The sequence below is a fragment of the Triticum urartu genome, chromosome 6A, assembly GCF_056163025.1.
Source record: "Triticum urartu cultivar PI428250 chromosome 6A, HENAU_Tu73, whole genome shotgun sequence".
NCBI classification, from domain to species: Eukaryota; Viridiplantae; Streptophyta; class Magnoliopsida; order Poales; family Poaceae; genus Triticum; species Triticum urartu.
The window spans coordinates 579,886,698-579,914,557 of record NC_141878.1 but is presented as its reverse complement, the minus strand read 5'-3'; the positions used below and the strand labels follow the sequence as shown (position 1 = coordinate 579,914,557).

Here is a 27,860-nt window from a genome sequence, read left to right as displayed (position 1 = left end):
CGGATGACCACACGATGCAAATGCTGACATGCTAATGGTTTAAGGCCGTTCGGAAGGGTTTTTTGAATGGGTCCGGGGTGTTGGAGTCTGATGTGGCAGGCGTCCAAACTCCCCCAGAGCTCCCTCGATTTGGAGCCAGTTTATAGAATTTCAGACATTCGGACCGATATCTTCTGTTTTGGTGATCTGTACTAAAATTGTCCAAACGGACGGTGGGAATGATCCATGTTAGAGATGGCCTGCCTCGAGTTGACTCACTTCACTCACATACTTTGGCAACCTGGCATTAACACTCAAACTTGTTGGCCCCTAGAGTGAACCAGAAAGCTGCTCCGATCTTTTTTCGGTTCATACTTATCAAAAGACCGTATTTCTCTTCGTTAATATTATTTGTCACAGCTTTAGTACACTTTAAAATATTGTGGACTTCAATCGTCCCAAAATAAGTGTCTCAGGATTAGTATAACTTTATACTAAAGTTAGTATAAAGACACTTATTTTAGGACGGAAGAATATTATATATCATCTCCTCTCCTGATCAAAACAGTCGGACCGATACGCCGCACATATTCTGGAAGTGGTGTTAGTGGAGTTGACTGGGATGGCATATGCTCGGGAGCCTGACGGAAACCGTTGATGGTTCCGTAGTGACACTGATGGTGCTACTGCCCCATGTTTGAGATTCTTTTCAGAACGTACCGGAAGAATACCAGTTTTATTCTGGTCTGGCGTGCTTTGACGGCTTGTTCCTCGCGCAGCCAAGAAGCAAGAAGCAACTCGTGCTCCTTCAGCGATGCCTCCGGTGGGCTGTCACCCCCGCCGCAAATATTCTGAATTTGTTATACCATAGATTTTACATTTAAATCTGGAACATAGTAGCAGAAAAAAAAAGATTGGGTCCATTTACAATGAAGAAAATGGGCCATATTCAAGCCCAGTCCGCATTTGTTTCTATTTGCGCCATGATTTGATTTGATTTTTTACTTTCCAGATAAGCATTTTGAATTTAGATCCAAAATTTTATATCAGACTAGATACGTATTTTACTTATATCATGTTGAAATTTCAGTCTTTCAATATTTCAAATGATATTTACGGTGATTGGGTGCACAAGTAGCATCAAATGCTCCGGTGCACCAGATACGCCCCATCCACACGGTATAGTGAGTCTCATAAAAAACCCGGTACAGTAAGCTCTAGTTGGCTTTCTGCCAGACTTAATAGGCGACAAACACATGTTCATCAACAGTGCACACTTATAGGCACTAGGGCCACGTCGTAGCCCGTTTGACCGTAGCCCGTTTGACCGTTTGACCTCATGATACAGGGCAAGCCATTGGAGTGGCCCGATCTTCACGAATTAGGGGTGTATTTGAGGTAGTACACGAGGAACAAGGAGCAACACTCAAGAGGAAACCACTCTCATAGACAAGATTCACACACAACTAGTCAAATCCCAATGCAAAAGGTGATACACTCCAAGATCTAAACAATAACAAAGTAAAAGTTAGCTAAGGTAGGCTCCTCTCCAAATTCAAGAGGAATTGGAGGTCTTGAGAGATGGGGTCTTGTATTCCTATAGGAATCTTCTCGTAAGAGGTCTTGTAATTCAACAGATTCTTCTCTTGCAAGGGATCTTGATCCGGAAGGAGGAGGTAGATTGAGCAAAGCTCTCCTAAGATTTAGTTTATATTTTGCTAACTCTAGATAGGAGGAGGAGTATGGTATATATAGTTTAGCCACGAAGAGATAGTTATGTCGGGAAAGGTAACAGGCATGTGACGCACCCTCTATCCGACTTACGGCTGATAGGGTATGAGGGCTCCGGGTAAGTCGGACAGGTGGTCCGATGTTTTGTCCGACGTATCGGAGGTTGTGTCGGATATTCCTGTCATACATTACGACAGTTCCCAAAGAACAAACATGAAGTCGGATGTTGGATCAGACACTCTGTTAGAATGTTCGACTTTCCCGCTGGTTGTTGGCTGACTTTGTCTGAGGTACTCCTTGCTTCTTGTTTCTCGCCTTACAAGCTTCTCTCGTGGATGGTGTCGGCCCTTCCTTGTGTGTGTTTGCCTCCATTGCATGTTCGTCATTCGACTCAAACCTAAAGGTGCAAAGGGTAGGTGTGTCAAGTAGTATACCATTTGTGTGAGAACCAAGTAGACACACATAAATGATATAATTATTCATAATACGTGATGAGTGTGTCCTTTGTCGATGGAGCCATGGCCATGGTGGTGAGCCTAGGGTGCACCACCACCTCACTTGGCTAGATTTTTTTACAAGACACAACCCGACCCCATAGATCATTGTGGTAGTTCTTGGGGTTAAAGAAAGCACATGGCTTCAAAAATAGTATCATTTTTTTAGATAGCTAACCGCAAAAAATATTACCATTCAACATGACGAAAACATTTATTGCAAATCATGTTCAGGTATCATAAATAAAAACATGGAAATAAATACATCAACATTCATTCTTACCTGAAGTATCGCCAATGTGACCAAAAAAAATTTAACATGGTGTTACATGAAAAAAAATGGATATAAGTACACATATTGATCATTATTTGAAAAAAAAATTACCACACACATAACTCAAAATTAAGGGCATGGACTTATTTTGAAAGAAAGATAGAGAAATAGGTTGTGAACAACAAATTGCATTCATGAATGCAGGTCGAATTGGTGTGGTAGTTAAGAAGGCGTAAATGTATATTTAAAAACTAATATTTGTCCACATCCATTGGATGAAATGTAGGTAAATTAGTGATTCCTAGACTTAGATCCAAATTATCATGTTCTTTCCAGTGACTAGGTTTCCTCCTCCCGTCGGTGCCACCACCAGTCTGCCCCACCTCCGATGGCCTATGGACCATAGCGGTGCAGAGGACCCCGCCCCCACCGGCGGAATGGATTGCACTATCATTTTTGTTAGGGGTCAACATATTTGGTTGGGGCTGTGTGGCGGCAGTGATATTCCTAAATAGAAATAATGTCTCCCGCGTTCGATCCCTGACCGAATGGTGTGTCTAGTGTCGTTAGAGGGTGTGTGGAGGTGTGTCGTTGTCGGATCTCATGAGATTCAGTCGGTGCTGGTATTTGGTGGATTTGTTTAGATCTAGTATTCGTCCATTCATTCGTGTGCTTACATATTTGATCCTTCCGATCTAAGACTCGCTTCATCAGCGACGATTGCTGCTCTGATGCGCTGGACCTATAGGGCCTTAGCACGTCGACTTCCTAACTTTCTACTACAGCAAGGTTTGCGCCACTCCAGTGTGGTAGGTGTCATGACGGTGGCGCGCTTCGGCTCACTCTAGTGCTTATAGTCGTCGCGAGATGATCCATGGACCTCTATAATTTTTGTTACCTCTAGCGTCTTTGTACTACCATGATTGATTACGATTCGACTAAAAGTTTCTTTCGCAAAAAAATTATCACAATATAATTTTGTTGAGTGAATTTTAGTTTTTCTTATGTCTACTTTGTTGTTTTTCATCCTACATTTAACAATTTTTTTCATCTTGAGTACCCCATTTAACAAAACTTGCATCAGTTTCCATCCCCTTGAAAATATTTTAGGCTACTACAGATAGCTCCTCTCGTGGTTCTTTTAGCGGACAAATTACATTATATAAAGAGTTAAAAAAGTTAGACCCATTACGAGATGGTGGCGATAAAAAAACACATACACGAACCGGTGTTTACTAAAACGGTCATAACTTTTTTATTCGGAATTTGTTTCGGACCCACAAGTATTCAAAATGCTCGCGCCGAGCGTGTGAATCTAGAAAATACTCCGTGCTTGCGCCAGGAGGCCCGGAGTGCCTTCAAATTCGGCCTCAAGGAGGACTTTTTGGCCTTGAAAGTCAGATAACACTTTACCCGAAGGGAAAGTCAAATCCAAGACATACTGGGCGGAGAAAACCAGCATAGTTTTTGTCATGGAACGATGACGCGCGAGGTCGTGGACCTTTCCGTGGCAGGAGGAAGGATTCGCTTCGCGGAAACAGAATCTGGCATGCTCCGATGTCGGCTGAGCCCCAAACCCACCCATCCGGTCGCGCCGCTAAATATTCACACAAGCTCAACCCACTGATCAACAGCAGCTTAAGCAAGCGCAAACTGGTACTGCTAGCCCGTGTAGTTTGTTGAGAAGCAAGGTTGCATCCACACATCGGCTGACCACCGTGCTCACCGGCCACCAATCCGCCATGCCGTCGATTGCCAACGCTAGCGACAATGGCGAGTTGAAGCAGAGGCAGCCGGAGCAGGAGCTGGTCTGCGTCACGGGGGGCGGAGGCTTCATCGGCTCCTGGGTCGTGAAGGAGCTCCTCCTCCGTGGCTACCGCGTCAGGGGAACCGCCCGAGATCCTGGTAAGCAACAGTTAACACACCATCCATGATCTCGCCGAGTGTTGTGGTTTTTGACCAGCTTATTTAATGGCGCGCGCGTTTGCATTGGTTTGTGAAGCTGGCCGCAAGAACGCGCACCTGCTGGCTCTGGAGGGCGCCGAGGAGAGGCTTACCTTTTTCCGCGCCGACGTCCTCGACTACGACGGCCTTCACGCCGCCTTCCGTGGCTGCGACGGCGTCTTTCACATCGCCTCGCATGTCTCCAACGACCCATCAGTACAGACTTTGCTCTGGTCACTTCTTTTAGTTTCAGCAAGGGCCGGGTACTTACTTGTTACATGTGCTGTCGGTTTTTGCAGGACCTCGTGCCGGTCGCCGTTGAGGCAACCAGAAACGTGATCAGAGCTGCAGCGGACGCTGTCGTGCACCGTGTGGTGTTCACTTCGTCCTACGGCGCCGTGCACATGGACCCCAACCGCGGCCCGGACGCCGTGCTCGACGAGACGTGCTGGAGCGACTACGAGTACAGCAAAAACACAGGGGTAAGAAACTCCATCGCACCCGATCTTTCTCGCCGGTCGCTGAGCCCACTAACAGCCCTCGTGTGCACTGCAGAACCTGTACTGCTGCGCCAAGATGATGGCGGAGATAACGGCGACGGAGGAGGCGGCCAAGAGGGGCCTAGAGCTGGCAGTGGTGGTGCCGTCTATGACCATGGGCCCCATGCTTCAGCAGGCGCTCAACTTCAGCAGCAGCCACGTCGCTTGCTACCTTACCGGCGCCAAACCCACCTACCCTAACGCCGTCGCTGCCTACACCGACGTCCGTGACATCGCCGGGGCCCATGTCCTTGTCTACGAGCACCCCCGATGCACACGGCCGACCTCTGCATCGGCGCCGTGCTGTACCGTGCGCACTTCCTCCAGCTCCTCGGCGACCTCTTCCTGCAGTACCACATAACCGCCAAGTAAGTACGAGCGCAATATGACCGATCTTATTTGAATAAGTACGAGCGCAATACGATCGATCTTATTTGAACGTGCTTGATTCGATTTTGGGCGTTGCTTGCTTGCTCACCGTGGAATTCGTTGGCGCAGCAGGTGCGACGATGACGGCAAGCCCATGGCAAATCCGTACAAGTTCATTGTAACGCCCATGATGCGGCTATATGTTCCACGTGTCGAAGCATGACTTAGAGGCATAACACCATTGTAAGTAATGCCGTAAGTGGGGTAATCTTCGCACAACCCATGTAATAAATAAGAAAAAGAGCTACATAGTTGGCTTACACTCGTCACGTCACACAATAGCATAAATATCATTACATTCATCCAGATACAATCAAGGTCGGACTACGGAACCAAACTAAAGACAACTCCAAATGCATAATGACCCCGATCGCCTCAACTGCGCTTCACTACTGATCGCCTGGAATGAAAACGTAGTATCGTCCTGAGTCCTCATCGAACTCCCACTTGAACTCAGTCGAATCTCCTGGAGCGGTATCATCGGCCCCTGCATCTGGTTGTGGAAGTAAACTGTGAGTCACGGGGACTCAGCAATCTCACACCCTCGCGATCAAGACTATTTAAGCTTATAGGTAGAGAAAGGTATGAGGTGGAGCTGCAGCAAGCACTAGCATATATGATGGCTAACATACGCAAATGAGAGCAAGAAGAGAAGGCAAGGCACGCTCGAGAAACTATGACCAATAAGTGATCCTAGAACAACCTACGTTCAATCATAAACTTGAGACCGTGTTCTCTTCCCGGACTCCGCCGAAAAGAGACCATCACGGCCACACACTCTGTTGATTCATTTTAATTAAGTTAAGATTCAGGTTTTCTACAACCGGACATTAACAAATTCCCATCTGTCCATAACCGCGGGCACGGCTTTCGAAAGTTCAAATCCCTGCAGGGGTGTCCCAACTTAGCCCATCACAAGCTCTCACGGTCAACGAAGGATATTCCTTCTCCCAAGACAACCCGATCAGACTCGGGATCCCAGTTACAAGATATCTCGACAATTGTAAAACTAAACCAGCAAAGCCACCCGAATGTGCCCCTGGTGGCCACCGGCGGCTGACAAGTTGGACCAACACTTAGAGGAGCACTGGCCCGGGGGTTTAAAATAAAGATGACCCTTGAGTCCGCGGAACCCAAGGGAAAAGAGGCTAGTTGGCAAATGGTAAAACCAATGTTGGGCATTGTTGGAGGAGTTTTATTCAAGGCGAACTGTCAAGGGGTTCCCAATATAACCCAACCGTGTAAGGAACGCAAAATCAAGAAACATAACACCGGTATGACAAAAACTAGGGCGGCAAGAGTGGAACAAAACACCAGGCATAAGGCCGAGCCTTCCACCCTTAACCAAGTATATAGATGCATTAAAATAGACAAGATATAATAATGATATCCCAACAATAAACATGTTCCAACAAGGAACAAACTCTAATCTTCACCTGCAACTAGCAACGTTATAAGAGGGGCTGAGCAAAGCGGTAACATAGCCAAACAACGGTTTGCTAGGACAAGGTGGGTTAGAGGCTTGACATGGCAATATGGGAGGCATGATAAGCAAGTGGTAGGTATCGTAGCATAGGCATAGCAAAAGAGCGAGTATCTAGCAAGCAAAGATAGAAGTGATTTCGAGGGTATGGTCATCTTGCCTACAAAGTTCTCCGAGTTGACGTTACCTTGATCCTCGTAAGCGTACTCAACGGGCTCCTCGTTCACGTACTCGTCTCCCGGCTCTACCCAAAGCAAGAACACAAACAAAGGGAACCACAATCAACCACGTGCAATGCACAAGCAACATGATGCAAAACATGGCATGATATGCGGAATGTGAAATGCAATGCATATGCATGCTTCAGAAAGGAAAGATTGAACCTGACCTCAACTTGTAAAACCAAGAGTGCCACTAGAAAGATGAGTTGATTTCGGTCGAAATCGATATGAAGATCACCAGAAACGGATGCACGGTTTGCTAATGACAAGCAAAACAAATATGACACCGGTATGCGATTAACAGCACGAGGCCATCTAAATGCATCAAGAACAACAAACTACTGCCCTCTAACATAGCAACAAATCACATGGCAGGGATCCACTCAAGATGCTTGACGAAAGATGAACACTGAGCTACGGCTAATTCACTCAATAATAGGTTCAAATAAGCATGGCAAAAGTGCAAAAGATATCAGGTTACAGACTTAGTGAAATTAACAACAAGCCAGGAATTTAACATCAGGAAGCAATGTTTAGAGTAAGATAACAACATGCTACATGAACATATCATAGCAAATCAAGGCATGGCATGATGCTACTCAAAGCATACAACAAAAATCCCTTCCTGACCATAAGCCAAAAGGGATCAGAAAATACAATGGCAACCATGTGAACATAGCAAGTTTCGTTAACAGATTCAGACTTAGAAGAAAACTGGAACATGGCAAAACAGATATTAAGTAGGCATGTTTACGAGCTCGATGCACTCACCACAAGGCATTGCATGACAAACTAAGCATACACCCAGCAAGTAAACATGGCATAGAAGCTAAACATGGCAAGAACATCCTCATAACATGCATGGATCAACTACAACAACCTTGGCAAAAATTCTTAACACGTAAACATTCTGCCAGGAACATTTTATAGCAAAAGTAGAGCTCGATTGAGTCAAGCTAGGGTGCTCCATAAATGCAAACAAAGACATGGATGGATAGAGCACAACAATATCTACAAAGCGTCCTTTCTGATCATGCTCAAAAGAGGCATGGATCACTCTGTAGCAACAAGAATACATGGCATAAAAATAATATCAAGAAAAAGACTTAGACGATTTCTAAGTCCCTGAAATCAGCAACATTACGAGAGCTACTTTGCATGCTTGTGCTAGTCACCACAGAGATCACAAAAATACATGGCATACACCCCTGTAAAGATGGCATGGCATACTTCAAAACTCATGTAGGGCTCAAGTTCATAGGAGGCACACATTAATCATGGCAAAAATGACAAATGTCCAAATGCTGATAAGAAACTGAAACTAACATTACATAGCACTCTTGCAACACCATTTAGGGCATCAAGATGAACTCAAATGAACATGGTGCAATGGAATGAAATGAAGTACTCGTCGAGACGAACAATTCGATATGCTACACGCCCAAAACGGAGCCACCGGTGCAAAGATATGATGCGATGAAAATGCCCAAAAAATACTGGGGACTTGGGAAAAAGTCAACCTCTCTCCCAGATCTAGGGTTCGTGCACGCTCTTTGAGAATCGCCGGAAAAGAAGCAGCGGTGGCCGGAGCGTCGCGTGGGTTCGCCGGAGAGGAGGAGGCTGGCCAGAACGGGCGGGGCCGGCCGGATCTGGGGCTGGGAAGGCGCGGTGGCGAGGAAGGGGGCCCAGGCGCGGCGAAGGGCGATGAGGTGCGGCGCGCGGCGAAGGGCGATGAGGTGCGGCGCGCGGCGGCCTGCCGGATGCGGAGGTCGGCGGCAGGGCACGCGGCGGAGGCGGCGGGGCCGGCGAGCGCGGTCGGGTGGCGCCTCGGGCGCGGGCGGCAGACGGCTTCGGGCCGCAGGGGCCGGATCTGGGTCCCACGGGCCTCGACGGTGGCTGGTCGGCAGGGCGCCACGTGGCGGGCGGTGAGTGGCGGCGGCGAGGTTGTCCGGCGGCGGGCGGACGCGTCCGACGCACGGAGAGGAGCAGGGCTAGGGTTAGGGGTGGATTGACCCGGGATTTGGAATGGGAGGACCTGTTTATACATAGAAGGAGCTAGGAGGCTCCAAATTGAGCACGGTTTTTGGCCACGCGATCGTGATCGAACGACTGAGATGATGGAAGGGGTTTAGGTGGGTTTTGTTCCACTTTGGAGAGGTGTTGGGCTGCAACACACACGAGGCCTTTACGGTCCCTCGGTTAACCGTTGGGGTATCAAACGAAGTCCAAATGGCACGAAACTTGACAGGCGGTCTACCGGTAGTAAACCAAGGCAGCTTGGCAAGTCTCAGTCCAATCAGAGAACGTTTAACACCCGTACATGAAAAGAGGTAAAAGGGGGCACCGGAGGACATAGGAGCGCCGGAATGCAAAACGGACAACGGGGAAAAAGCTCGGATGCATGAGACGAACACGTATGCAAATGCGATGCACATGATGACATGACATGAGATGCATGACAAAAGCAAAACAAAACGAAGACAAAAAAACCCGACAACGAGGAAATATCATAACTTAGTGTTGGAAATGGCAAGAGTTGGAATATAAATATGGCAGGTTACATATGGGGTGTTACAACACTCCACCACTACGAAAGGATCTCGTCCCGAGATCTAGGACTGAAAAAACTCTGGGTACTCGAAACGGAGGTGGTCCTCGCGTTCCCAGGTGGCTTCACAGTCGGAATGATGTGACAACTTGACTTTCAGGAATTTGATAGACTTGTTGCGAGTCTTGCACTCAGTTTCTTCAAGAATGGCAACGGTGTGCTCATGATAAGACATGTCTTCTTGGAGATCAATCTCTTCGAAGTTGATGGTGCGGTCAGGAGTCTTGAAAACACTTCCGGAGTTGAGACACGTGAAACACGTCGTGCACATTTGCAAGGTTGGATGGAAGCTCAAGTTGATATGCGAGATCGCCTCTTTTGCCAATGATCTTGAAAGGACCCACCTATCTAGGGGCAAGCTTCCCTTTGATACCGAAGCGACGAGTACCTTTCATTGGAGAGATGCGGAGGTAGACATGGTCTCCGATCTCGAAAGCCAGGTCACGATGTTTGCTGTCATAGTAACTCTTCTGGCGCGATTGCACGGCTTTGAGATTTTCACGAATGACTTTGCACATTTCTTCAGCCTCTGTGATCAAGTCATTTCCAAGAAGTTGGCGTTCACCAGTCTCTGACCAGTTAAGAGGAGTACGGCACTTCCTGCCATAGAGAATCTCGAATGAGGCCTTGCCCGAACTCGCTTGGAAGCTGTTGTTGTAGGAGAACTCGGCATATGGAAGACAATCTTCCCACTTCATACCGAAAGAGATGACACAAGCCCTGAGCATATCTTCAAGAATTTGATTGACTCGCTCGACTTGGCCACTGGTTTGAGGATGAAAAGTTGTGTTGAAGCGAATGTTGGTGCCCATGGCCTTCTGAAAAGAATCCCAAAACTTTGAGGTGAAGATGCTACCATGATCTGAAGATATCAACTGCGGAATGCCATGCAGAGAGACAATCCTGGAGGTATATAGCTCTGCCAACTGAGCTGATGTGATAGATTCTTTGATAGGAAGAAAATGAGCCACTTTAGTGAGCTTGTGGATGACAACAAAGATAGCATCATTGCCACGCTTGGACTTTGGAAATCCAGTCACGAAGTCCATCTCAATGTGGTCAAACTTCCATTTCAGAATGGCAAGAGGTTGGAGGAGACCAGCTGGTCGTTGGTGTTCTGCCTTCACTCTTCTGCAGACATCACATTTATTCACGAACTGAGCAATCTCGCGCTTCATTCGAGTCCACCAATAAGACTGCTTGAGGTCCTGGTACATCTTTGTACTTCCAGAGTGAATAGAGAGGAGTGAATTGTGAGCCTCATTCATAATGACTTTACGAAGGTCACCCTTAGGAACAACAATGCGATCCTCGAAGAATAGAGTATCCTTGTCATCAAGACGATAGCACTTATACTTGGGTTGACTCTTGGCAATCCCAATCTTCACCTTCTTCACCATAGCATCAAGAAGTTGAGCCTCACGAATCTGATCTTCCAAAGTAGGAGAGACTTGGAGGTTGGCAAGGAATCCTTGAGGAACAACTTGGAGATTGAGTTTGCGGAAAGCTTCACAAAGCTCTGGTTGGTAGGGCTTGAGAATCAAACTATTGCAGTAAGCCTTCCTACTCAATGCGTCAGCAATTACATTGGCCTTGCCTGGAGTATATTCGATACTCGGATTATACTCTTGAATCATTTCGACCCAACGAGTCTGCCTGAGGTTGAGGTTTGGCTGAGTGAAGATGTACTTGAGACACTTATGATCAGTGAAGATGTCCACTTTCCTTCCCAACAAGAGATGTCTCCATGTTAAAAGAGCATGGACAACTGATGCCAACTCGAGGTCATGAGTGGGGTAGTTCTTTTCGTTGGGCTTCAACTGGCGAGAGGTATAGGCCACAACTTTCTTCTCTTGCATCAACACTGCACCGAGACCTTGAAGGGAAGCATCACAGAAAACCTCGAATGGTTTGGATTCATCAGGAGGAGTCAGAACTGGAGCAGTGACTAACTTCTCTTTCAGGGTGTTGAAAGCGATGTCACATTCAGGCGACCAGACATACTTCACATGCTTATGGAGGAGGTTGGAAAGAGGCTTCGCGATCTTTGAGAAGTTCTCAATGAACCTTCGATAATAGCTTGCGAGCCCAAGGAAGCTGCGGAGTTGCTTCACATTCTGAAGTGGTTCCCAATTCACAATTGCAGACACCTTCTCAGGATTAACAGCTATGCCCTTGGCAGAGATGATATGCCCAAGGTAGAGAACCTCATCGAGCCAAAACTAACACTTTGAAAACTTCGCATAGAACTGATGTTCTCTGAGTTTGTCCAGAACCAATCTCAAGTGCTTGGCATGATCCTCCTTGTTCTTGGAAAAGACCAGAATGTCATCGAGGTAGACCAAGACGAAGTCATTTGTGTAGGCATTGAAGATGAAGTTCATCATGCAAGAGAAAGTTGGAGGAGCGTTGACAAGACCGAAAGACATGACAGTGTATTCATATGAACCATAGCTTGGTCTGAACGCTGTCTTGGGGATATCTTCTTCACGAATGCGAATCTGATGATAGTCCATACGGAGATCAAGCTTGGAGAATACTTGAGCACCTTTGAGTTGTTCGAAAAGCTCATTGATGTTGGGAAGTGGGTACTTGTTCTTTATGGTCTTCTTGTTCAATGGACGGTAGTCGACACAGAGTCGGTCCATTCCATCCTTCATGACAAAAAGAACACCACAACCCCATGGAGAAGAACTTGGTCGGATGAGAACCATACACTCTTAAATATCGAGTTGTTTCTTCAGCTCCTTCAACTCTTCAGGTCCAAGCTTGTATGGACGTTTGCAAACAGGTTCCGTGCCAGGCTCAAGATTGATGACGAATTCAACTGGCCGGTGAGAAGGCATTCCTGGAAGCTCTTCTGGAAAGACGTCTTGATATTCGCAAATGACTGGAATCTGAGATATGGCATCCAGCTCACCCTTCTCGTTGAGAGAAAACAGTCGAATGGTATCATCACGCGCAGCAAAGACGATTACATCCTCAGACGAATGTGTCAATTGAATCTGCCTGGCAGCACAATCAAGCTGAGCCTTGTGCTTAGAAAGCCAGTCCATTCCGAGAATAAGATCAATATCCAAGTTACCAAGGACCATTGGAGAAGACAGAAACTTATAGTCGCCCAACGTGATAGAAACATCCGGAACCACGTAGCTTGTGTGCAAGCATTTACCCGGTGAGACAACTGCTAATGGTCTATGCAAATCTTGGAAAGCCAACTCATGCTTAGTTGCAAATGGTCTTGAGATGAAACAATGCGATGCACCAGTGTCAAAAAGAACTTTTGCAGGAATATCGTTAACAGGAAGGTTACCCATTATCACATCTGACGAGTCCTCTGCCTGAGCTGCGTTCATCATGTTGACCTTTGCAAACTTGGGAGTATGCTTGACCACTGCGTTGCTGGCAGATCTCACAGGAGGAGGAGGAAGACGCCTCTGATTGAAGCATTTGTTGGCATAGTGACCCTTCTGATGACACTTGTTGCACGTAACCTCCGAGAGCGGACGGTGATACGGAGCACTTGATCTTGGAGCATGAGACGAAGTCTTGTTCTGAAAGCCTGGGTTGGGTGGGTGGGAAGATCCATTGCCACCTTTGCTCTTCTTCTGATAAGGCTGACGGAACGAAGGAGGAGGCAACCAATACTTTTGCTGCTTAGTTGCCACTTGAGTTGAGGAAGGAGGAGTTGCATCCCTGACTCGCTTCTTCGAAGCATCGCACTTGAGCTGAGCAGTCTCTTGTTTCAGTGCCATGTTGTAAAACTCATCGTACTTCTTCGGCTCAAAAAGCACGAGAGCTAGTTGGAGATCTTCTCTGAGGCCACCTCTGAACTGATAAATCATGCACTTCTCATCAGGGACGTCTTGCTTAGAGAAACGAGCGAGCTTATGCAACATGTTGTTGTACTCGTAAACAGACAAGCTGCCTTGCTTCAGATTGCGGAACTCCTCACGCTTGCTCTCAACAACACTCTGAGGAATGTGGTGAGCTTTGAAGTCTTGACGGAATGCATCCCAGGTAATCACATGACCTCCTCTGGAATCTTTGTATTGCTGATACCACTCAGCAGCTTGGTCTTTGAGTTGGAACGAAGCAAACTTGACAAAGTCCTCAGGCCTGACGTTGCTGCACTCGAAATGCTTGTAGATATCCACGAGCCAATCATTAGCGTCTATTGCCTCGACACAGTTACTGAAGGTCTTTGGCTGGTTTGTGAGGAACTGGTTGAGTGTAGCAAACTGATTCTGAAAGTTGCCATGGCCTTGGTTTCCTTGGTTGTGCTCTTGCAAGAGTTGCATAAGCATCTGCGTGTTGACATTGGTAGCGGCCATCACAGCTTGCCATGCCTCCGGAGGTGGAGGTGGTGGTGGCGGATCAGGATTCTGACGCGTTGGAGGAGCCATCCTGAAGAGGGTGACATCCGTTAGCATCTTGACAGACATATATTCAAGATGAATCAAATGGATCGAAATTGCAACATATAGTCTTAACATCCGAATAAAACGAACGAATGAATTCCGAATTAAATGGTCACACTTTCATAAATTGAGAAGCCACTTAGGTAGAGGTAGAAGAATAAAACAACAAGGTACGGACAAGAAAAATACTTGCTGAGGATTACCCAATCACAAACCAAATATTCGCGGAAGAAATACTAGAGCTACATGAATTCCCACCTATGAAACTCCCGAACCTTTCCGGTTATGCAATCAGGTGTTGGGGATACAGGGGAAGCATAATATCTCACCCAAAGCTAGCAAATCCTACATCCAGCTGTATCCATCCTTCAACACATAACCAAGAAACCTTCGGAAATCATTTACCTCAACCTTCGAAAAGCATCCGTTATACGAGTTATGGCAATACTCCCGAACTCCCGCCCCAGTACTGGGTGGCGTCGAGGTTATCTCACCAACAACTGCATAAAAGAGATTTTCGATGTCGGCGAAACTCAGGTATTCCAGAACTGCAACGATAAAATTGTGACGACAACACCTTGGAGATCAACTCCCCGGGACACTGCCACAACCCCTAAATGTTAGGAGGCACTAAGAACAATGTTCTCGTCACAAAACCATCGGAACGATTCCAAAATACCCGCATGATCCTAAAAAAATTTAGTGAATTTTGAGAAGAGAGGAGTCAAAACTCTACGTCAGGATGCCTCACCAGAGCAATGAAGGGACTGAGGAGTAAAAAGAATCCTACTCTCCGATATATAAAATCCTAAATGACTCAAAACATTTTTCTAGACTCAACAACGCCAGCGGTTCGATCAAGCAGGGGGGCTCCTAAGTCGGGGAAGGCTCTGATACCAACTTGTAACGCCCACGATGCGGCTATATCTCCCACGTGTCGAAGCACGACCTAGAGGCATAACCGCATTGTAAGCAATGTCGCAAGTGGGGTAATCTTCACACAACCCATGTAATAAATAAGGAAAAGAGTTACATAGTTGGCTTACACTCGCCAAGTCACACAATAGCATAAATATCATTACATTCATCCAGATACAATCAAGGTCCGACTACGGAACCAAAATAAAGACAACCCCAAATGCATAATGACCCCGATCGCCCCAACTGGGCTCCACTACTGATCGTTTGGAAAGGAAACGTAGTATTGTCCTGAGTCCTCATCGAACTCCCACTTGAGCTCAGTCGAATCTCCTGGAGTGGTATCATTGGTCCCTGCATCTGGTTGTGGAAGTAAACTGTGAGTCACGGGGACTCAGCACTCTCACATCCTCCCGATCAAGACTATTTAAGCTTATAGGTAGGGAAGGTATGATGTGGAGCTGCAGCAAGCACTAGCATATATGGTGGCTAACATATGAAAATGAGAGCGAGAAGAGAAGGCAAGGCACGGTTGAGAAACTATGACCAAGAAGTGATCCTAGAACAACCTACGTTCAAGCATAAACTCGAGACCGTGCTCTCTTCCCGGACTCTGCCGAAAAGATGTTGGAAATATGCCCTAGAGGCAATAATAAATTAGTTATTATTATATTTCATTGTTCATGATAATCGTTTATTATCATGCTAGAATTGTATTGATAGGAAACTCGGATACATGTGTGGATACATAGACAACACCATGTCCCTAGTAAGCCTCTAGTCGACTAGCTCGTTGATCAATAGATGGTTACGGTTTCCTGACCATGGACATTGGATGTCGTTGATAACGGGATCACATCATTAGGAGAATGATGTGATGGACAAGACCCAATCCTAAGCCTAGCACAAGATCGTGTAGTTCGTATGCTAAAGCTTTTCTAATGTCAAGTATCATTTCCTTAGACCATGAGATTGTGCAACTCCCGGATACCGTAGAAGTGCTTTGGGTGTGCCAAACGTCACAACATAACTGGGTGGCTATAAAGGTGCACTACGGGTATCTCCGAAAGTGTCTGTTGGGTTGGCACAAATCGAGACTGGGATTTGTCACTCCGTGTAACGGAGAGGTATCTCTTTGCCCACTCGGTAGGACATCATCATAATGTGCACCATGTGACCAAGGAGTTGATCATGGGATGATGTGTTACGGAACGAGTAAAGAGACTTGCCGGTAACGATATTGAACAAGGTATCGGGATACCAACGATCGAATCTCGGGCAAGTATCGTACCGATAGACAAAGGGAATTGCATACGGGATTGATTGAATCCTTGACATCGTGGTTCATCCGATGAGATCATCGTGGAGCATGTGGGAACCAACATGGGTATCCAGATCCCGCTGTTGGTTATTGACAGGAGAGTTGTCTCGGCCATGTCTGCATGACTCCCGAGCCCGTAGGGTGTACACACTTAAGGTTCGATGACGCTAGGGTTATATGGAAAGTATGTACACGGTTACCGAATGTTGTTCGGAGTCCCGGATGAGATCCCGGACATCATGAGGAGTTCCGTAATGGTCCGGAGGTAAAGATTTATATATGAGAAGTCCCGTTTTGGTCACCGGAAAGGTTTCGGGTGCTATCGGTAACGTACAGGGACCACCGGGATGGTCCCGGGGGTCCACCAGGTGGGGCCACCAGCCCTAGAAGGCTGCGTGGGCCAAGTGTGGGAGGGGACCCGCCCCAGGTGGGCTGGTGCGCCCCCCACCAAGGCCCAAGGCGCAAGGGAGAGTGGGAGGGGCAAACCCTAGGTCGATATGGGCCTTAAGGCCCACCCTAGGTGCGCCCCCTCTCTCCCCCTTTGGCTGCCACCCTAGATGGGTTTTGCGGCTGCCGCCACCCCTAGGGAGGGAACCCTAGATGGGGGCGCAGCCTCTTCCCTTCCCCTATATATACTTGTGGTATTGGGGGCTGCAAGACACACGAGATCATCTCCCTCTTGTTGGATCAAGGCGTGGGAGACATCACCGGGCTGCACGTGTGTAGAACGCGGAGGCGCCGTTGTTCGGCGCTTAGATCGGAATCAACCGTGATCTGAATTGCTGCGAGTACGACTCCTTCATCCGCGTTCTTGCAACGCTTCCGCTTAGCGATCTACTAGGGTATGTAGATGCACTCCCCTTCCCCTCGTTGCTAGATTACTCCATAGATTGATATTGGTGATGCGTAGAAAATTTTAAATTTTTGCTACGATCCCCAACAGTGGCATCATGAGCTAGGTCTATGCGTAGTTTCTATGCACGAGTAGAGCACAAGTTGTTGTGGGCGTCGATTTTGTCAATATACTTGCCGTTACTAGTCTTATCTTGATTCGGTGGCATCGTGGGATGAAGCGGCCCGGACCGACCTTACACGTACTCTTACGTGAGACAGGTTCCACCGACTGACATGCACTAGTTGCATAAGGTGGCTAGCGGGTGTCTGTCTCTCCCACTTTAGCCGGATCGGATTCAATGAAAAGGGTCCTTATGAAGGGTAAATAGAAATTGGCATATCACGTTGTGGTTTTGGCGTAGGTAAGAAACATTCTTGCTAGAAACCTATAGCAGCCACATAAAAATTTGCAACAACAATTAGAGGACGTCTAACTTGTTTTTGCAGCATATGCCTTGTGATGTGATATGGCCAAAAGGATGTGATGAATGATATATGTGATGTATGAGATTGATCATGTTCTTGTAATAGGAATCGACAGGAGCCATAGGAGTTGTCTTAATTTATTTACGACCTGCGTGTCAACTTAAACGTCATGTAATTACTTTACTTTATTGCTAAACCATTAGCCATAGTAGTAGAAGTAATAGTTGACGAGATGACTTCATGAAGACACGATGATGGAGATCATGATGATGGAGATCATGGTTTCATGCCGGTGACGATGATGATCATGGCGCCCCGAAGATGGAGATCAAAATGAGCAAAATGATATTGGCCATATCATGTCACTATTTGATTGCATGTGATGTTTATCATGTTTTACATCTTATTTGCTTAGAACGACGGTAGCTTAAATAAGATGATCCCTCGCAATAATTTCAAGAAAGTGTTCCCCCTAACTTTGCACCGTTGCGAAGGTTCGTTGTTTCGAAGCACCACGTGATGATCGGGTGTGATAGATTCTAACGTTCAAATAAAACGGGTGTAAGCCAGATTTACACACGCAATACACTTAGGTTGACTTGACGAGCCTAGCATGTACAGACATAGCCTCGGAACACGGAAGACCGAAAGGTCGAGCATGAGTCGTATAGAAGATACGATCAACATGAAGATGTTCACCGATGTTGACTAGTTCGTCTCACGTGATGATCGGACACGGCCTAGTTGACTCGGATCATGTTTCACTTAGATGACTAGAGGGATGTCTATCTGAGTGGGAGTTCATTAAATAATTTGATTAGATGAACTTAATTATCATGAACATAGTCTAAATTGTCTTTGCAAATATGTTGTAGATAAATAGCTCACGTTGTAGCTCCCTGTTTCAATACGTTCCTAGAGAAAGACCAAGTTGAAAGATATTGTAAGCAACGATGCGGACTGGGTCCATAGTCCAAGGAGTGTCCTCACTGCTACACAGAAGGCTTACGTCTTTGATGCACCGCTTGATGTGCAAACCCCAACAATGTCGTCTGTGGATGTTGTGAACACCTGACAGACACATCCTGATGACTACTTGATAGTTTAGTGCACCATACTTTATGGCTTAGAATCGGGATTCCAATGACGTTTTGAACGCCATAAGACATATGAGATGTTCCAAGAGCTGAAATTGGGATTTCAGGCTCATGCCCGTGTTGAGAGGTATGAGACCTCTGACAAGTTCTTTTGCCAACAAGATGGAGGAGAATAGCTCAGCTAGTGAGCTTGTGCTCAGAATGTCTGGGTGCTACAATCACTTAAATCAAGTGGGAGTTAAACTTCCAGATAAGATAGTGATTGATAGAGTTCTCTAGCCACTATCACTAAGCTACTAGATCGTTGTGATGAACTATGACTTGCAAGGGATGGAGTTGATCCCGGAGCTGTTCGCGGTGCTTAAGACCGCAAAAGGTAGAAATCAAGAAGGAGCATCAAGTGTTTATGGTTTAACAAGACCACTAGTTTCAAGAAGGGCAAGGGCTAGAAGGGAAACTTCATGGATGGCAAACCAGTTGCCGCTCCAGTGAAGGAACCCAAGGTTGAACCCAAACCCAAGACTAAGTGCTTCTTTTGTAAGGGGAACGGTCACTGGTAGCGGAATTACCCCAAATGCATGGTAGATAAGAAGGCTGGCAACTTCAACAAAGTATATACGTGTTATTAATGTGTACCTCAATAGTACTCCTGGTAGCACCTGGGTATTGGATACCGGTTCAGTTGCTATTATTGGTGACTTGAAGCAAAAGCTATGGACTAAATGGAGACTGACTAAGGGCAAGGTGACGATGTGTGTTGGAAGTGTTTCCAAAGTTGATGAGATCACCATCGCACGCTCCATCTGCTTTCGGGATTAGTATTGAACCTAGATAAATGTTATCAGGTGTCTATGTTGAGCATGAATATGATTAGATCATGTACGTTGCAATACGGTTATTCATTTAAGTTAGAGAATAATGGTTATTCTGTTTACATGAATAATACCTTTCATGGTCATGCACCCTATGTGAATGGTTCATTGAATCTCGGTCGTGGTAATACGCATGTTCATGCCAAAAGATGTAGAATTAATAATGATAGTACCACTTTCTTGTGGCACTGCCGCTTAGGTCATATTGGCGTAAGATGCATGAAGAAACTCCATGTTGATGGATGTTTGGAGTCACTTGATTTTGAATCGCTTGACACATGCGAGCCATGCCTCATGGGCAGGATGACTAAGACCCCGTTTTCAGGTACAATGAAATGGGCAAGTGACTTGTTGGAAATCGTACATGCTGATGCGTGTGATCCAATGAGAATTGAAGCGTGCGGTGGATATCACTATTTTCTCATCTTCACTGACGATTTGAGTAGATATAGGTATATTTAATTAATGAAGCACAAGTCTGAAACATTTGAAAAGTTCAAGCGATTTCAGAGTGAAGTTAAGAACCATCATAACAAGAAGATCAAATTCCTACGATCTGATCGATGATAATTTCTGAGTTATGAGTTTGGCAATCACTTAAGACATTGTGGAATTGTTTCACAGTTAAAGCCACCTGGAACACCACAGGGTAATGGTGTGTCTGGACGTCGTAATGGAACCCTATGAGATATGGTGCGATCTATGATGTCTCTTACCGATCTACCGTTTTCAGTTTGAGGTTATGCGTTAGAGACAGCTGCATTCACTTTAGATAGGACACCATAAGTCCGTTTAGTCGACATCATATGAACATTGGTTTGGCAAGAAACCAAAGTTGTCGTTTCTTAATGTTTGGGGCTGCGATGCCTAAAGCTTCAGCCGGAGAAGCTCAAACCCAAAGCGGACAAACATATCTTCATAGAATACCCAAAGGTGACAGTTGGGTACACCTTCTATCTCAGATCCGAGGGCAAATTGTTTGTCGCTAAGAACGGGTCCTTTCTCGAGAAGGAGTTTTCTCTCGAAAGAATTAAGTGGGAGGTAGATAGAACTTGATGAGGTTGTCGAACCTTTACTTGAACCAGAGAGTGATGCAACACAGAAAGATGTTTTCTGTGGCGCCTACGTCTGTTGAATAGGAAGTTAATGATAGTGATCATGAAGCTTCGGATCAAGTTGCTATCGAACCTCGTAGGTCGACAAGGATATGTACTACTCCTGAGTGGTATGGTAATCATGTCTTAGATATCATGTTGTTAGACAACAATGAATCTATGAGCTATGGAGAAGCGATGGTGGGCCCGTATTCCGACCAATGGTTAGAAGCCATGAAATCCGAGATAGGATCCATGTATCAGAACAAAGTATGGACTTTGGTGGACTTGCCCGATGATCGGCAAGCCATTGAGATAAATGGATCTTTAAGAAGAAGACGGACATGGGCGGTAATGTTACCGTCTATGAAGCTCGACTTGTGGGAAAGAGTCTTTTCACAAGTTTAAGGAGTTGACTACGATGAGAATTCCTCACCCGTAGCGATGCTTAAGTCCGTCGGAATCATGTTAGCATTAGTTGTATTTTTCGATTATGAAATCTGACAGATGGATGTCAAAAACAAGTTTTCTTACCATTTTTCGTAAGAAAGAGTTGTATGTGATACAATCAAAGTTTTGTCGATCCTAAGGATGCTAAAAGGTATGCTGGCTCCAGTGATCCATCTATGGACTAGAGCGAGCATCTCGGAGTCGGAATATATGCTTTGATGGAGTGATCAAAGCTTTTAGGTTTATATAATGTTTGCTAGAAACTTGTATTTACAAGAAAGTAAGTGGGAGCACTACAACATTTCTGATAAGTATATGTGGATGACATATTGTTGATTCGAAATAATGTAGAATTTCTAGAAAGCATAAATGGTTGTTTGAAGAGTGATTTTCAAAGGAAGACCTGGATAAAGCTGCTTACATATTGGGCATCAAGATCTATAGAGATAGATCAAGACGCCTGATGATACTTTCAAAAACGCACACCTTGACATGTTTTTAAAGGAGTTCAAAATAGATCAGTCAAAGAAGGGGTTCTTACCTGAGTTGTAAGGTGTGAAGTTGAGTAAGACTCAAAGATTGACCACGGCAGAAGAAATAGGAAGGACGAAGGTCGTCCCCTATGCTTTTGTCATAGGCTCTATACGGTATGCCATGCTGAGTACCGCACCAGATGTGTGCCTTGTCATATGTCTGGCAAGAGGGTACAAAGGTGATCTAGGAGTGGATCACCAGATAGCGGTCAAAATTATCCTTAGAGGAATAAGGAAATGTTTCTCGGTTATGGAGGTGATAAAGAGTTCGACGTAAAGAGTTACGTCGATGCAAGATTAACACCTATCCGAATAGCTCTGAGTAGAGATACCGGATACGTATAATGGAGCAACAATTTGGAATAGCTCCAAGTGGAACGTGGTAGCAGCATCTACGATATGACATAAAGTCTTGCGAAATACATAGGGATCTGAATATTGCAAACCCGTTGACTACAACCTCTCTCACAAGCATAACATGATCAAACCCAGAACTCATTGAGTGTTAATCACATAGTGATGTGAATTAGATTATTGACTCTAGTAAACTCTTTGAATGTTGGTCACATGGCGATTTGACCTGTCAGTGTTAATCACATAGCGATGTGAACTAGATTATTGACTCTAGTGCAAGTGGGAGACTGTTGGAAATATGCCCTAGAGGCAATAATAAATTAGTTATTATTATATTTCATTGTTCATGATAATCGTTTATTATCCATTCTAGAATTGTATTGATAGGAAACTCAGATACATGTGTGGATACATAGACAACACCATGTCCCTAGTAAGCCTCTAGTTGACTAGCTCGTTGATCAATAGATGGTTACGGTTTCCTGACCATGGACATTGGATGTCATTGATAACGAGATCACATCATTAGGAGAATGATGTGATGGACAAGACCCAATCCTAAGCCTAGCACAAGATCGTGTAGTTCGTATGCTAAAGCTTTTCTAATGTCAAGTATCATTTCCTTAGACCATGAGAATGTGCAACTCCTGGATACCGTAGGAGTGCTTTGGGTGTGCCAAATGTCACAACGTAACTGGGTGGCTATAAAGGTGCACTACGGGTATCTCCGAAAGTGTCTGTTGGGTTGGCACAAATCGAGACTGGGATTTGTCACTCCGTGTAACGGAGAGGTATCTCTGGGCCCACTCGGTAGAACATCATCATAATGTGCACAATGTAACCAAGGAGTTGATCACGGGATGATGTGTTACGGAATGAGTAAAGAGACTTGCCGGTAACGAGATTGAACAAGGTATCGGGATACCGACGATCGAACCTCGGGCAAGTATCGTACCGATAGACAAAGGGAATTGTATACGGGATTGATTGAATCCTTGACATCGTGGTTCATCCGATGAGATCATCGTGGAGCATGTGGGAACCAACATGGGTATCCACATCCCACTGTTGGTTATTGATAGGAGAGTTGTGTCGGCCATGTCTGCATGACTCCTGAGCCCGTAGGGTCTACACACTTAAGGTTCGATGACGCTAGGGTTATATGGAAAGTATGTACACAGTTACCGAATGTTGTTCGGAGTCCCGGATGAGATCCCGGACGTCACGAGGAGTTCCAGAATGGTCCGGAGGTAAAGATTTATATATGAGAAGTCCCGTTTTGTTCACCGGAAAGGTTTCGGGTGCTATCGGTAACGTACCGGGACCACCGGGGGTCCACCAGCCCTAGAAGGCTGCGTGGGCCAAGTGTGGGAGGGGACCAGCCCCAGGTGGGCTGGTGCGCCCCCCACGAAGGCCCAAGGCGCAGGGGAGAGTGGGAGGGGGCAAACCCTAGGTCCAGATGGGCCTTAAGGCCCACCCTAGGTGCGCCCCCCTCTCTCCCCATTGGCGCCACCCTAGATGGGTTTTGGGGCTGCCGCCACCCCTAGGGAGGGAACCCTAGATGGGGGCACAGCCCCTTCCCTTCCCCTATATATACTTGAGGTATTGGGGGCTGCAAGACACATGAGATCATCTCCCTCTTGGCGCAGCCCTACCTCTCTCCCTCCTCGTCTCTCGTAGTGCTTGGCGAAGCCCTACTGGAGTTCCGCGCTCCTCCACCACCACCACGCCGTCGTGCTGCTGCTGGACGAAGTCTTCCCCAACCTCTCCTTCTCCCCTTGCTGGATCAAGGCGTGGGAAACGTCACCGGGCTGCACGTGTGTTGAACACAGAAGCGCCGTTGTTCGGCGCTTAGATCGGAATCAATCGCGATCTGAATCGCTGCGAGTACGACTCCTTCATCCGCGTTCTTGCAACGCTTCCGCTTAGCGATCTACTAGGGTATGTAGATGCACTCCCCTTCCCCTCGTTGCTAGATTACTCCATAGATTGATCTTGGTGATGCGTAGAAAATTTTAAATTTCTGCTACGATCCCCAACAAAAGAGACCATCACGGCCACACACTCTGTTGATTCATTTTAATTAAGTTAAGATTTAGGTTTTCTACAACCGGGCATTAACAAATTCCCATCTGCCCATAACCGCGGGCACGGCTTTCAAAAGTTCAAATCCCTGCAGGGGTGTCCCAACTTAGCCCATCACAAGCTCTCACGGTCAACGAAGGATATTCCTTCTCCCAAGACAACCCGATCAGACTCGGGATCCCAGTTACAAGATATCTCGACAATTGTAAAACTAAACCAGCAAAGCCACCCGAATGTGCCGACAAATCCCGATAGGAGCTGCACATATCTCGTTCTCAGGGCACACCAGATTGTCTAAACTTCCGGTAGGCCAGCCCAAAGTTGCCCCTGGTGGCCACCGGCGGCTGACAAGTTGGACCAACACTCAGAGGAGCACTGGCCCGGGGGTTTAAAATAAATATGACCCTTGAGTCCACGGAACCCAAGGGAAAAGAGGCTAGGTGGCAAATGGTAAAACCAATGTTGGGCATTGTTGGAGGAGTTTTATTCAAGGCGAACTGTCAAGGGGTTCCCATTATAACCCAACCGTGTAAGGAACGCAAAATAAAGGAACATAAGACCGGTATGACGGAAACTAGGGCGGCAAGAGTGGAACAAAACACCAGGCATAAGGCCGAGCCTTCCACCCTTAACAAAGTATATAGATGCATTAAAATACAAGATATAATAATGATATCCCAAAAATAAACATGTTCCAACAAGGAACAAACTCTAATCTTCACCTGCAACTAGCAACGCTATAAGAGGGGTTGAGCAAAGCGGTAACATAGCCAAACAACGGTTTGCTACGACAAGGTGGGTTAGAGGCTTGACATGGCAATATGGGAGGCATGATAAGCAAGTGGTAGGTATCGTAGCATAGGCATAGCAAAAGAGCGAGTATCTAGCAAGCAATGATAGAAGTGATTTCGAGGGTATGGTCATCTTGCCTACAAAGTTCTCCGAGTTGACGTTACCTTGATCCTCGTAAGCATACTCAACGGGCTCCTCGTTCACGTACTCGTCTCCCGGCTCTACCCAAAGCAAGAACACAAACAAAGGGAACCACAATCAACCACGTGCAATGCACAAGCAACATGATGCAAAACATGGCATGATATGCGGAACGTGAAATGCAATGCATATGCATGCTTCGGAAAGGAAAGATTGAACCTGGCCTCAACATGGAAAACCAAGAGTCCCACTAGAAAGATGAGTTGATTTCGGTCGAAATCGATATGAAGATCACCGGAAACGGATGCACGGTTTGCAAATGGCAAGCAAAACAAATATGGCACCGATCTGCGATTAACAACACGAGGCCATCTAAATGCATCAAGAACAACAAGCTACTGCCCTCTAACATAGCAACAAAGCACATGGCAGTGATCCACTCAAGATGCTTGACAAAAGATGAACACTGAGCTACGGCTAATTCACTCAATAATAGGTTCAAACAAGCATGGCAAAATTGCAAAAGATATCAGGTTACAGACTTAGTGAAATTAACAACAAGCCAGGAATTTAACATCAGGAAGCAGTGTTTAGAGCAAGATAACAACATGCTACAGGAACATATCATGGCAAAGCAAGGCATGGCATGAAGCTACTCAAAGCATACAACAAAAGTCCCTTACTGACCATAAGCCAAAAGGGATCAGAAAATACAATGGCAACCATGTGAACATAGCAAGTTTCGTTAACAGATTCAGACTTAGAAGAAAACCGGAACATGGCAAAACAGATATTATGTAGGCATGTTTACGAGCTCGATGCACTCACCACAAGGCATTGCATGACAAACTAAGCATACACCCAGCAAGTAAACATGGCATAGAAGCTAAAAATGGCAAGAACAACCTCATAGCATGCATGGATCAACTACAACAACCTCGGCAAAAATGCTTAACACGTAAACATTCTGCCAGGAACATTTTATAGCAAAAGTAGAGCTCGATTGAGTCAAGCTAGGGTGCTCCATAAATGCAAACAAAGACATGGATGGATAGAGTACAACAATATCTACAAAACGTCCTTTCTGATCATGCTCAAAAGATTCATGGATCACTCTGTAGCAACAAGAATACATGGCATAAAAATAATATCAGGGAAAAGACTTAGACGATTTCTAAGTCCCTGAAATCAGCAACATTACGAGAGCTACTTTGCATGCTTGTGCTAGTCACCACAGAGATCGCAAAAATACATGTCATACACCCTGTAAAGATGGCATGGCATACTTCTAAACTCATGTAGGGCTCAAGTTCATAGGAGGCACACATTAATCATGGCAAAAATGACAAATGTCCAAATGCTGATAAGAAATTGAAACTAACATTGCATATCACTCTTGCAACAGCATTTAGGGCATCAAGATGTACTCAAATGAACATGGTGCAATGGAATGAAATGAAGTACTCGTCGAGACGAACAATTGGATATGCTAAACGCCCAAAACGGAGCCACCGGTGCAAAGATATGATGCGATGAAAATGCCCAAAAAATACTGGGGACTTAGGAAAAAGTCAACCTCTCTCCCAGATCTAGGGTTCGTGCACGCTCTTCGAGAATCGCCAGAAAAGAAGCAGCGGTGGCCGGAGCGTCGCGGGGGTTCACCGGAGAGGAGGAGCCCGGCCGAAACGGGCGGGGCCGGCCGGATCTGGGGCCGGGATGGCGCGGCGGCGAGGAAGGGGCCTCGGTCGTGGCGAAGGGCGACGAGGGACGACGTGCGGCGGCCGGCCGGATGCGGAGGCCGGCGGCAGGGCGCGCGGCGGAGGCGGCGGGGCCGGCGAGCGCGGTCGGGCGGCACCTCGGGCGCGGGCGGCGGACGGCTTCAGGCCGCGGGGCCGGATCTGGAACCCGCGGGCCTCGGCGGCGGCGGGCCGGCGGGGCGCCACGTGGCGGGCAGTGAGTGGCGGCGGCGAGGTTGTCCGGCGGCGGGCGGACGCGTCCGGCGCTCGGAGAGGAGCAGGGCTAGGGTTAGGGTCAGGGGTGGATTGACCCGGGATTTGGAATGGGAGGACCTATTTATACATAAAAGGAGTTAGGAGGCTCCAAATTGAGCACGGTTTTAGGCCACGCAATCGTGATCGAACGACTGAGATGATGGAAGGGGTTTAGGTGGGTTTTGGGCCACTTTGGAGAGGTGTTGGGCTGCAACACATACGAGGCTTTTACGGTCCCTCGGTTAACCGTTGGAGTATCAAACGAAGTTCAAATGGCACGAAACTTGACAGGCGGTCTGCCGGTAGTAAACCAAGGCCGCTTTGCAAGTCTCGATCCAATCCAAGAACGTTTAACACCCGCACACGAAAAGAGGTAAAAGGAGGCACCGGAGGACATAGGAGCGCCGGAATGCAAAACGGACAACAGGGAAAAAGCTCGGACGCATGAGACGAACACGTATGCAAATGCGATGCACATGATGACATGATATGAGATGCATGACAAAGGCAAAACAACACGAAGACAAAAAAACCCGACAACGAGGAAATATCATAACTTAGTGCCGGAAATGGCAAGAGTTGGAATACAAATATGGCAGGTTACATATGGGGTGTTACATTCTCAAACCTGAGGCTGAGGGAGCTGGGGTTGGAGTTCGCTCCGCTGAGGCAAAGCTTGTACGAGACAGTGACATGTTTGCAGAAAAAGGGCTACCTGCCTCTCCCCATTGTTCCCATAGCACAAAAGGCGCATACTTGTAAGTTGTAA

At 46.5% G+C, this 27,860-nt stretch overlaps 1 pseudogene; it reads left to right on the top strand.

Moving 5' to 3' along the window:
* The first annotated feature begins 4,028 nt into the window (after nucleotides 1-4,028).
* LOC125517012 (cinnamoyl-CoA reductase 1-like) lies at nucleotides 4,029-27,860 on the top strand (annotated as a pseudogene).